Here is a 13,755-nt window from a genome sequence, read left to right on the forward strand (position 1 = left end):
TTTGGTCTTCCAAAAGAGGACACAACTAGAAATCAGTGGTTAAGTTGTATTTACAACACTGTTCCAGAACACTTCAACCCAAATATTCAGATGTGTGCAGCACATTTTATGGAGGACTGTTTCCTGATCCTGGGAGAGTAGACTACAATGTGTCTGTGCACAAAGACTGTTTCTATAAAGTGGGGCAGTTCCAACTTTGCAAGGACAGTCTGGCGCTTCTGACTCACAAGCCTGTAAGTACGTTTTTTTATATTTAAAGAATTTGCCACTGACGATTCAAACGTGAGTTTTGAGCAGTGTAGAGTAAGGCTTGTTGTTTGTCATTTCTCAGATCACAAATGCAGATATGGTTTTATGTTTGCGCGATGCGCGATACGCAACGCAACGCGTAAAAAGACAGTATAAGTCATTATAATCAGTAATTATGTCCCCACTGGATGCAACAAATGCCTCGTTTATAATGGGTTTTACTGGTTTTGTCTCGTCGCGCCGGGACACGGCATCACAATATGGTAAGGGGTGTAACATTTCCGTCACACGCTTGAGGTATTCGGCCAATCACAACGCACTGGATAGCTGGCCAATCAGAGCACACCTCACTTTTCAGAATGATGAGCTTTGTAAAAATCGACGCGTTTCAGAAAGGCGGAGCATAGAGGAGCAACAATAAAGTACAGTATGTGGAAAATAATGTGTTTTTTTTACCTTAAACCGCATTACATTTTACCTTAAACACATTGCATTACACCAAATACACAAAATAATGTTCTTTTTAGCAACGTCATATGACCCCTTTAAAGGAGTCATTAAAGAATTGGAATCGCAGAGCAATTGGACTTTTTTATGATCCCCATTCCTGCGCTAGTTCTTTTTCCTCCTCTTTCACACCGAAACAAATTAAAACATCAATCCATTGGCCTCCTACAGTGTTTTTAGGACACCGTGTGTTTTCTTTTGTCCTGTCTTTTATTCTGCTCTCTACATCTTGTCTCTTTAGCTTTTTTGTTAATCTCTCATTTCCTCCTTCCTTTCAAGTTTCAGCACTCGAGTTGTTACTGCGGTCTACCGCATACTTTTATATGATAATTTCCAGTTGTTTTCTGTTGCCAACGCAGTGTCTTTCCTCTCGCTGCTGTGGTGTGGGTGTTTAAGTGGTTTAATTAAAACAGAACAGAGGATGTTGTCTCTATTATCATATACCAGCAATCATCACTTTAGAAGTGTTTGTAAATGGGATATGTTACAGTAGCTCAAATGTGAGTGCTGTTTACATCAATATTTTGAATTTATATGTATCTTATTATCTTATATGCGGACTCCTACATAAATATATTTCCGTATTTGTTATGTGAGATAAAAATATTTCTAATATTTTACATTAGATTAATGTTACAGTATCTGGAGTGTAAGATATATTTGTCATCGAGGGAACGCTCTCTCAATATAGACGGCTCAGAGCCGAACACATTTAGTCCTTCGTTGCTTTTCAATTTTCCGACTGCTGAACTACACCCTCCCCATCTCTCTCCAAATCCAGCCAGGCATTAGAAACAATATTTCCCTCGGCAGAAGTCCTCTCTCAGCAGGCCATTCTGACCCTCAAAAATACTGCTGCTACCATGGTACAGTCATGGCATCAAATACTAACACCACGGTACTTAATTACCGTATTTAAGTAGCTACTTTAAAGAATACCATAGAATCACCATGGTACGTTCAGAAAAAACAAAACAAAAAAATAAACATGGTATCCACTGCATACAGGCTCCAGTTTAAATGTTACCATGTTTCTAATGAGGGATATTATTATTGAAATTATTTATTAATAAATTATAATATTAACAACTGTATAAAAATAACTGTGTATTGCATTTATATACAGTATGTATTTATTTAATATTATATAAATACTAAAGCTTATATATGGTATTTACATAAATTGCACTTCAAAGTAAAGAGTACCATGGTACTATGTCGAAAAACGCAATAATCCAGTTCCTGAATCTTTGATTCTAACAAGTATGTTATTTTTAGTGACACAAAAACATGCAGTGCAGTCAGTGTTGTCTGGTTCCTGAACAAATGATTCTTATGAATCACTTAGTGAATCAGAATCATGCAGCCAAACCAAAGTAGTCCGATTCCCGAACAGATGATTCTTTTGAGTCAGTTGGTTTTTGGCTTACAACTAACTGTGACAAATAAATCAGCTTAGTTAGTGGCTGGTTCATATGACAGTGTGTATCTAAAAATGCATATTATGCACTTTGCCAGTAGCATTTTATAAATATTGAGTGAAATATGTTACAATTTTATAAATATTGAGTGAAATATGTTACAATTTTAGTTTGTTTTAGTATCGTTTCAGGCCAATTATTAAATTGATTGTATATAAAAAATTAAAAAAAACACTGTCATTAAAAAGTCTATGTAAACACAACTGAATTGTGTCTGAATTGTATCTTGTCATTTGGCTCTGAGATTTGCATTTTTTTCAAGTATTTATTCCTTTAATGAACTGAAGGAATCATTAATGAAACTGTTACTGTAAGGAGCCAGAGAAATCTGAACCAAGATCATCAAGTTCTTTACAATTCCCATCTTTAGTACAAACTGTGTTTTAGTGTTAATGTTGTAGTTTTGTTGTTTCACATCTCTTTTGCAGTTCATGTGCGACCTGAGGCGACAAATCCAAGCGCTCCTGTTCTAATCGGCTGGAGACGTTTGGTTGGTGGGGTAGACGCGACGTTAGAGGAGACACATCTGTCTGAACTGCGCATCTGACTTTCTAATGACGAGGGGGGAGAAATGTAAACCTCCATCTCCAAATAGTGCGCGCAAATCCGACTGTGGAAATTAATCCTCTCAATTCTCTGTTCCTCATTGTGTCGCGCCAAAGGAATTTGATCCCATTGAATAATTTCATTATAACTTGTGAGCTTGTGGATTAATGGGAATCTTCACTGTAAAGACAAACGGGAGAGGGGAAGCTGTCGGTTTGCTCTCTTTCTTTCTCTTTGTCTCTTTTCTCGTTCTCTCCCGTCACCTGCCGCACAGTCGAACCCAAGACACAATCAATGTGCACAATGGCGTACTTGTAAACAAGATTAATGCCCATGTACTGTTTTAACAGCTTGTCAAGAGATCACACGAACACAATAGCAGCAGGTTATTACACATCCGCACTACATTATTAAACTGATACGTACATTTATGATTCACTAAACCCCTAGCGTGAACTATAAGGTGTTCGGACGCTGTGTTACAGATCGAGATGTTCCTAGCATGTTGCTACAAGGGTAAAACATTGGATCTTTTGCTTGTAATAGTTAAAAAATGAAATTGGATTGGCTGTTTTTTTTTCCTAAAGCAGCTTTTAGAAAATCTCCCTTCCTGTGGTTTAATAATCCACAGTAAATAAACATTGATGTGGGATTAAAGAGACCGATGTAATTAAAGAGAAAACAACAAAAACAAACCAGAAATATAAGAAAAAAGATGCTTTGTTAGTAAATGTATTAATTAATTAGGCTTTTTATTAGCTCGTTAAATATGTCTTTCAGTGAGAGATTTGGCTTATATCACTTTTCAAAGGTTTTTTTTTTTTCAGGTAGGATGCATTCATTTGATGACACTAAAGACTTTTATAATGTTACAAAACATTTCTACTTCACATAAATGTTGTTCTTTTGAACTCTATATTCATCAAAGAATCCAAAAATATTATGCAGCACAACTGTTTTCAGCATTGATAATAATAAGAACTATTTGGGCAGCAAATCAGCATATAAAATTGTTTTCTAAAGGATCATGTGACACTGAAGGCTGGCGTAATGATGCTAACAATTCAACTTTACGTCACAGAAATAAATTACAGTTTAAAATGTATTCAAATAGAAAATAGTTGTTTTGAATTGTAATAATATTTCACAGTTTTACTGTTTTTCGTTCTGTATTTTTGAGCAAAGAATCTTCTTTCTTAAACATTTCAAATGTTTGACCTGCCAATGCGTATTTAGTTTCATCCTTAGTTTCTTGCACTATTCCAACTTATGCACTCGAGCAGTATTTTCCCTGGAATGAACTGAATGGAAATAAATGAATCCATAAAACACTAAGAGGAGAGGATCCGCCTGAGTGCTGTAAGAATGCAAACAGAACGGCAGGTTGGATGTGGCCTCCAGGCCTCGTCCTGCAGAGCTGGGCTTTTTTAGCGTGCTGTTTTATAGCGCTCTGAGTTTGTCATCCAGAGACTGTAAAGTGGAAGTATCTCCGTCTCGTTAGAGCCGGAATGGGAGACTCCCGTCGGTTCGGAGTGCTGGAATGCTCTGCTTTAATTGCGTTTGATGGCGGCTCTGCAGAACAAACCAGTGGAAAGAGCTTTTATTGCCTTTTCCACCGGGTCCCGTCTCATGTGCTGATCTTTAAACATCGAGGCTTCTTTTCAACCTGAGAATAACAAGCTGTGGTTTATATTATCGGTTAACAGGCTTTTGTTTGTAGGCGTTAAGACACTTCCAGTTAAAGTAATAGATGTTTCACAGAAGATAGAAAGTCATAGAGGTTTGAAATGACATGAGCGTGAGTAAATGATGAGAGAAGTTTCATTTTTGGGTGAACTGTACCTTTAAGTCAATGTCTTTTCCCGCTCCATCTCTCTCTCTCTCTCTCTCTCTCTCTCTCTCTCTCTCTCTCTCTGTCTCTGTCTGGTAGTGAGCAGTCATGTAGTGACTCAGAGTTTCCCTGGGGCTTGATTTTATGATCTAATGGCAGTCACAGTCTCCCTCTCTCTCTTTCTCTTACTTTGTCTATAATAAAGGACTGTATAATAACTCATGGTGCCAATTTTGACATTTTAAAGCATTTACAAAAACACTGCTTTCTTCATCACTGTCACTGACGTCATCACTGCTGGTTAAGGAAATGTTGCTCATAGGAAACACATTGTGATTAATAGGCTTGATTGCAGCTACTGTACTGCACATAAAGTCTATTTATCTCAATTCTTTCAGCAGTTAATATGCATAAAGGGATTAAAATAATAATTCGCCTAAAAATAAATATTCTCTCTTCATTTACTCTCCCTCATTTTGTTCCAAAACCTGTTTATAAACATTATTGATAACATTTTGTATTATAAATATTAAGTGTGTGTGTGTGTGTGTGTGTATTTACATGTCTTCCACAATTCCATTTCAGTTTCAAAATGTATTTATTTATAAGATGAAAGACCAAAATTCAAGTTCCATGTTTACTTTTTTGCTCCAGAATCTATTTATTTAATTTTTCATAAAATGAAAGACCAAAATTCATGTTCCACATTTCCTTTTTTTTTCTCCAAAAGTTGTGTTTATTTATTTACTATTCAAAGAAAGACACAAAATTTAAGTCATTTCTTTTTCTTTCTTTCTTTCTTTTTTCCCAAAGTGAACATAAATTGAATGGTTCTCTTGTAATTGTGCAGTAGATTTACTGTTTCATGACTATCACCTGTCAAACATACAGTTTTGATCACTCTTTATCCATAGAAGTCTATTGCTGTCAAATTAGATATTCATAAGCACAATTAATATTTATAGTGAGGATTAAAGAAAAGTCTATCTTTAATTTGTGTGAATCTCACTCAGTCATATTATTTTGTGCATAATTTTTGTAGTGAAAAATTGACTTGCATAAATAATGATTGTTTCCAATGAAGCTTCTGAAATTGTTCTGATTAAAAGATTCAGAACTCATGTTTTAATTCAGTTAGAAGTCCACATGCATATTAAACTGGCATAGGAGGATTTTAAAGGTGAAATGTGTAATTTCTGTTCTATTTCAAATGTTTGAAACCTGTCTGAAAACAGTGATTATTTGCCGGTAGTGGCAGAGAAATAAGCTGTGATTTGGGCGTCAGTCTAACGGTGCATCCGGCGGTGTTGTGGCCACTGAAACGTCTCTTCTTTTTCTTATGTAACAGCTGTAGTCTGTCTCTCTCTCTCTCCACCTGAGTGCTGGAATCAACTCTGTGTCACAGACGTGCAGTCATTATTCACCCGGCGCCTGCCTGCATAAGTAACAGCACAAATCGCACGCCAAACACGCAGAGAGAGAGAGCGAATATAGTAAGTAAATATTCCATGCTCTTAGACACCCATACGGTTTATTTGTTTGCGAGGGCGTTAGCGAATCACAGACCGAAGGCATTTCTCACAGGCTATAAAAAAATGGATGACTGTTTCTGAGGGGAGTGGCCACCGTCGTGCCGAAACTGCACCAGAGTTTCGTTGACCTTCATCGGTGTGACTGAGGCATTATGGGATATCTCTAAAGGGCATCTGAGGCTGTCTAGTGTGGGTCTGGGGTAAAGCGGAGGAGTTTCCTGTCCTCTCCTTCAGCCCGTGTGTGTGTGTGTGTGTGTAACCAAGCGCGGCCACTGCGTCCCACCCATCCTCTCTCGCTTTGACAGCCACTAATAATAAGGCATGAAGACAGTCTGACAAAATGAAGACAAATGCAGCATGCTGCCCCGGAATCATAATCTCTGGCGGGTCTCAGTGAAAGAGACATCCTAACTGTACACGGATGTTCTTTATAACGAAGACACCCGTGCACCTTTCAGATCTGAGCTGAGAATTTGCTGTTAAATTCCAAATCAAATCCTGAGTTTGAAATTGTATGTATTATATATATATAAAAATGTACATTTAATTAATGGGTATATATATATATATTAGTTATTTCTAAATTAAATGTATACAATTCATTCATTCATTCATTTTAAATCATCAACACTATTTATATTTTATATATTAGATTTCCTTTGAATTTCTTTGAATTGCAATTCAGCAAAATCGCATACATTCTCAGTTGTGGCAAGAGCCATATGCACCAGCATATTTCTCCTATGGAGGTCAAAGGAAGAGACTTATGGGGCTTTGTTGGTCAAAAGTGTGTGTGTGTGTGTGTGTGTGTGTGTGTGTGTGTGTGCGCATGCGCGCAGATGGGTATTGTTAAAGATTCATGACCAGAATAAAAGATCTGAGGTGAAGTTTTGGCTGCAGTATCGAGGCACTGAAGGCAGAGAGTTTCTACAGATGCTGTACAGGTGCCATACTTACATCTAGTAGCGAAATATACACTAAAAGTGACGAAATATAAACTAAAAAAAGGCAAAGATAGTCAAAGTTTCTTACAATATTTGAAGAAGTAAATCTACATGCATATATTAATATGTGAATTTGTATTAGTCTGTATGGAAAATATTAATTTAATGATTTTTATAACTATATTACCAATAACTGATGTTTTGAAAAACTACAGTAAACGTGGTAATTTTTGTAAAGAATGCACAGTCTGTGAGCAGACAGTGAAAAAGATATGAGATTTGCAACACAATTACTGTAGACAATAAAGTGCTGTACCAAATACAAAGCCACTCACATCAAACAATCACGTTTGTTGATGTCTTTTAGCCATTTTTGGACACTTTTGGCCTTTTATTTATAATACAGCAGAGAAATAAACTGGAAAGATTGGTAGAAGAGGGTGGAAACTAATGTGGAAATGCTGTAAATGGATCTCGAATCATGGCCTGTATGAGCACTACTGCTAAACGTGTTTGTGATAATGACTCACGTTTAATGTCTATTTGCTCATGTTTACACACTGATTATGTTTCTTCCAATCACCTCATGACAGAACAAGTGACTTTACTCAGTGGCACACAGTACAAAGTGTCATTCATGGCTCTCAGTGTGTCTCCTACATTAAAATCAATGCTGACAAATGGCCCTGAGCAGAAATCTGATAGAGGTTCCTGTGACCCGTAACCTCTCTGAAGAACAAGTTTATTTTTCTCAATGCTCATTTCCAGTGGGGTTTTTGTTCACAATTTGAGACTGAAAGCTCGTTCTCAAATATCCTCATGGATGAGCAGTGTGCTCTTGTGAAGTGTGTGTTTCATTGATGAGGGGCCCTCTACTGGTCAAACAAAGACCTTCATCACACCACCAGCACCGAGGACACATGCTGCTCCTGACACTAACAAACTAAGGGAAGATATTTACTCTGTCCAGAAGAGTGACTTTTTTGATCGGCGTCTTTTAATCAGTTGGTGCTTTTGTGATGTCTAGTCATTTCTCCTTAAGTTCACTCAAGTGTATGTTGAAAAAAAAATGTCGTTGAAACTCAGAAATGTAATTGCTTGTAAATTTTGCAAAAATTGAAAAAAATATTTACAGTGTAGCAGATTAACCACAGATAGAGTTCATCATATACAAACATGTTTCACTCATGGTTGACAACCACAAAGTTGCACAATACTTTTCATTTTGAACAGGATTTATATTGTTTTATTATTTAAAACCTAACATTCTTTTTTTGTCATTTGGCATTTGCTTAAAAAAAAATTATAATAATAATACAAATAAATAAATAAAAAATAGAATGTAACAAATGTCACATTTAATTCAGTGTTACCACTTGTTTCTTTCAAATTATTTGTGAAACTGAATTATTTGTGAAAATGAAACTTGTTAAAAAGTAATCGAGTTTTTAGGTATCTTTCTTTACAATAACACTAATTCACTGAAAAAAAGGGTGCAAAACAATTTTTGCTCAGAATTTGTTAGTAAACTTTACAGATATGAAAATCAGTAAGTAACACGTTTAATTAAATGTGTTATTGAATTAACTGAATTTCGAAGTAGAAAGCTGAAATAGTATTTTCTGGTAGAACGTAGTCCAATAAACAGTTTTTTTTTTCACTATTTATTTATTTTGTTATTTAAGGCAATGACATTCAGACATTTTTAATTTCTCTTAATACTTTGTAGGCTCTATGTATGTATGCAATTAGACCTTTTCTGATTTTAAAATAATAACCACTTTGTATCCCTTCTGAAATTGCCAAAGAGAGTTTGTGCAAATGGACGTCAGATATTATAAGCAATTCAATGCTATTATTAAAGCAATAAGCCTCAAGAAGCTGTGGTTTACAGTGAATTTATAACAGCTAAGGGGTGTTGTTAGGCACGACGCGAAGCGGACCACGGCTTCACGGGGCTTATTGCTTTTATAAAACGGTTATTCCATATAATGCAGTAAGGTTTTACAAAATAAAACAGAGCAAATAAAGTGTAATGATATTAATAAAAACATTATTCTTCCACCAAAACAATGTAGTTCCTCAAAGAGTTGTGGTTGCAATAAAGTGGTTGCCAAGCAACACACAAAGTAAACGAAGGTGTATGTTTATAGAGTAATTTACAACAGCTTCGAACGCGGCTCAACCAATCAGAATCAAGGACCGGAACTATCCGTTTTATAATATATGCTATTACTTCATCACATGGAGGTTACTGATCTGTTGGATTTATTTGATCATTTGGTCATAAAAGATGGACACAACTAGACCCATAATAGGGGTTGTGCATAACAAACATCCATATTCCATAAACCAGATTGCGTTGCTTCCAGTTCAGGTGTTTTGTATGTGCTTTGTTAAGTATGGAGATGTTTTACTCAAGATGCTTTCTGAGGAGCTACCAAAGATGAGCTAACAAATGTCCACTTCCATAGTAGGAAAAAAAATACTATGGAAGTCAATGGCAACCCCACCAACTGTTTGATTACCAGCAATCTTCAAAATATCTTCTTTTGTGTTGAACGTAAGAAAGCAACTCATACAGGTTTGGAACGACATGAGGGGGAGTAAATGATGACAGAATTTTCATTTTTGGGTGAACTATCCCTTTAAAAGTGCATAGATATCAGCATAACTTCATGCTGCTGTTAACACTTTAAGCGGGTGTGTCAGGTGACATTCAACATATTCCCCATTGAAATCTTTCAGTTGTTAGTTATTAGTTAAAGAAGAGTCTTCAGCGAGCTCTGTGTGCATCATGTCCTGGGCTGAAGAAGCCACCGGAGTCCTGTGAGAGTAACAGCCCTCCTCTAATGATATTACATTGTTGTCAAAGGTTACTGATGGCATTTCAATCAAAGGCAGATAAATGGTTAGGCTCGGGCAGGGGGAGGAATTTTGGAAGGGTTTAGGAAGGTCAAAGCAGGCCGCTGCAGCTTCCATCTGGAATGCATTAGCTAAAAAGATTTATTAGCAAGAGTGTCTCAGCATAATGTAACAAGAGAGATAGAAATACACACAGAGAGAGATTGTTCTTTACCAGTGTATTGTACCTGAAAATACCTGAAAGGAATAAAGGAATATATATAGTGTTTATATGCTGTATATAAATAAATATATATATATATATATATATATACACATACTGTATATGTTTTTTTAATAGGTGGCAGTGACATTAATCGGCATTAAAAGAACTGAACTGACAAGCAGTTTCTATGACATTTTTAATTAATTATTTTAATCTGTCTGTCTATCTATCTATGACATTTTGTTTTATTTTTAATTTATATTTTTCATCTAAAAGAATTTCTGTGGACACAGTTGATGTTAAAATTATATCAATAAATATAAACTGCTAAAAAAACTATCTCAGCATCACAATTCCCTCAGTTCATTATTTAAATTATTTTATCTCGTTCACAATCCGATTAAATCTAAAATATGCAACTTGTATTAATTGAGGAATATGTCGAATGCGCTGAATTGTCTTATTTTCTCTTAAATAGCATTTTATTCTTTACAAACAGCAAAACGCATGTAAATGAAGAGCGTTTGAAGCATCTCCCTTCGGTGGGTGTCGTAATGGAAATGTGTGTACTGTTTCTCCCCAACACCTCAAATGAATACCAATTGCATGAACATTAGGCTTGAAAGAATCATTAATTGAGTCCGAAATTGACACGGTCCCGGCAGAGAGCGCGAGGCGGTCTCTCCTCGCACCGTTCTGATCATGCTTATTGCTGTAATTGATGTGGAAGTTTGAACTGTTCAATTCACTGGGCTTTGGAATTGGAAACTCGGAGACCAAACCGCATGAGAGGGAATAATTCTCCCAGAAAACCACAATGGTTTAAACAGCAGAATTTATATATAATACATAAAATTTCAAACTCAGGATTTGATTTGGAATTTAACAGCAAATTCTCAGCTCAGATCTGAAAGGTGCACGGGTGTCTTTGTGCGTGTAGGTCACAGGACTGCGTTATAAAGAACATCCGTGTACAGTTAGGATCTTGTTGTCTGATAATAAGATCCTGCTGGGCGGTATGTCCTTTTAATTGTGTGTACATACAATATCAGTTTTTACATGTCTTTACAGAAAGCAGGCTGTTTAATTACATTGATTGTTATTTTTAAGCATATATTCCCCCTAAATAGCCATTATTCAAATGCATATTTATTAAATTTTTTTGTGCCTCTCATACACTAATTTATTATTATTATTGTTATTGTTTGTTTGTTTGTTTATATGACAATTAAACATTTTCCTCCTAAAAACTCATTATTCAAATGCATATTTTATTTGTGTCACTCATACAAAATCAGAGCTTACTGAAAACTTCACTATTGTTTTTGCACATTTATGCAATTATGAGTTTTTTTTTAATTATTAGACATTTATGACACTTAAGCATATTTTCTCCTTAAATACTCATTTAAATGCATATTTTATTTTTATTTTATTTGACTATTTTATTTATTTTATCTTTCACTCATACAGAGCCAGAGCTTGCCGGAAAACTTTAATACTATTGTTTTGCACTGATATTCTTGCTATCTGTTTAGAGCATATGAGTTATCAAGAACTAAAATATAATACTAAAAACATGGTAACCACATTTTCAACAACATACCACTGTGAAACCATCATAAATGTTCAAACTGATTTAAAATGTTAATCTCTTTAATGCCAATGTTGCCACAGTTTTACTGTAGTAAAAATAACTGTATTTTGGTGGAATTTGTGGTTAACATGTTACGGCCCTAATGAAATCATCACCTCATAGAAAATGCTTTGCAATGTCTGTGTAATAATTCATGGATGTATAAATGCATGAATGTCACATGACAGGCAGGTCTTCATCTTTAGCACGGCAACAGTCACCATGTTAAACGTTGACCTGACTGTGTAATGTGTGTCATGCTGAAGGATCAGTTAATTGCTGATTAATTTTGAGATAATTAAGAGGTACAAGTAGGGCTGGGCGATAATTCGATAACGATAATTATCACAATATAATTTTCCTCGATGAAACGATATGAAGAGTTCGATAAATGTTCGATATAATATTTATGCGCCAAAAGCGAAATGAAACAGCGCGACTCATTTGAATCAGGCCACACGGACCGTTTATCCGCTCGGATCAAATTTCAAACTGCCGCGCGGCGTGAGCTCACTAGAGCAGATGCGTTTACTTGATCACGCGAGCACTAAACAGTGCTGTGAGATCCAGTGTGAAGCGCGCGAGCTCACTAGAGCAGATGCGTTTACTGAGTAACTTTACTCGGTCACGCGAGCACTAAACAGCGCTGTGAGATCCAGTGTGAAGTGCACGAGCTCACTAGAGCAGATGCGTTTACTGAGTAACTTTACTCGGTCACGCGAGCACTAAACAGCGCTGTGAGATCCAGTGTGAAGCGCTAGCAGAGCGATGAACACAAATGACTCTGTGATTTAAACTAGTTTAAAGCCAAACAGGAGAAACACTGTATGCAACGAGACTGTCAGAAGGCTTTTCAATCTACACGTCGCTATCATTTACCATGGATTTACTGAAGAAACTCTCACTGCACCATAGTATTCTGGCAGAAATGTGGGATGTTAACGTTGAATTTTATTACAGGAGTAATGGTATATAATTATAGTATATATTTGTGATTAAGCTATAGCATGTGTGCATTTATACTGAATATTTTTAGACTACTGTTTTTCATACAAATAAGCTACTTAAAAACCATATAGTTATATTTTTACCATGGTGTTGAGGTGCTATATGTGTGGTTTTAACTGTGTTTATCATGATTTAAGTGTATGCTACTATGGGAGACCAATGCTTAATTTAAAAAAAATAAATAAATAAATAAAAAAACCTTGGTCAGAAACTTGATAGAAATAAAGATTTGACATTTATCGTGATAATTATCGATATCGACTGATATGGAAAAGATTATCGTGATATTTTTTTTGGCCATATCGCCCAGCCCTAGGTACAAGGCATGTGGAGGAACAAACCGAAAGAGATAGCATGGTAGATGAGAGAGAATATGGAAGACATTGATAGTTTTGGACACAGTTTCTTGGTCTACCATGTGTCCCAACAGCAATCTAAAATAGCAAAAAAGCAATTGATAACTACAGATCAATAAGTTTGATTTATGAAATGTTAAATGTGAATCTGGGGTCGCGTCACACTGCTGTACATCTCGCAGCACCTCGGCCTGAAGTCGCTGCCGCCCATGTGCTTGACGGACATGGTTAATGCGATTCAATTAATTCCCAGATGGGCTCATCTCTCAATGGCCCCTCAGGTCTAAAGGGGAGCCGGTATTTTGGAGGGCTGGAAGAATGAACGGATAATATGTGAATAGATCCACTTCAGAGCAGATAGGTACAAAGCAGCCGGGCACTCATGGGAGAATTGAAGTGATATTGAGCTTCTGCAGTAAATGTAGAAGAGGATTACAAGCTCTTGTGGCGAGTGAAGAGACTACACATTTATTCCCATGTCCTACTCGTGTCCTTGTGTCTCTTTTTCTTCCTCATTATATAGCTGTTCCTGGAGAACGGTACGGGGTGAAATTGATGCTCTGTCGGCCAGTTTGATTTCAGCAGCTTGGGTTTT

General features: G+C 36.2%; 1 protein-coding gene across 1 annotated transcript in view; it reads left to right on the forward strand.

Annotated features, from left to right (window-relative positions):
- Window positions 1–13,755, forward strand: part of npas3 (neuronal PAS domain protein 3) — a 341,558-nt gene that overhangs the window by 182,372 nt on the left and 145,431 nt on the right. The gene's annotated exons all lie outside the window — the stretch shown is intronic.

This window comes from Sinocyclocheilus grahami, unplaced genomic scaffold (assembly GCF_001515645.1).
Source record: "Sinocyclocheilus grahami isolate Dianchi unplaced genomic scaffold, SAMN03320097.WGS_v1.1 scaffold84.1, whole genome shotgun sequence".
Taxonomy (NCBI): Eukaryota; Metazoa; Chordata; class Actinopteri; order Cypriniformes; family Cyprinidae; genus Sinocyclocheilus; species Sinocyclocheilus grahami.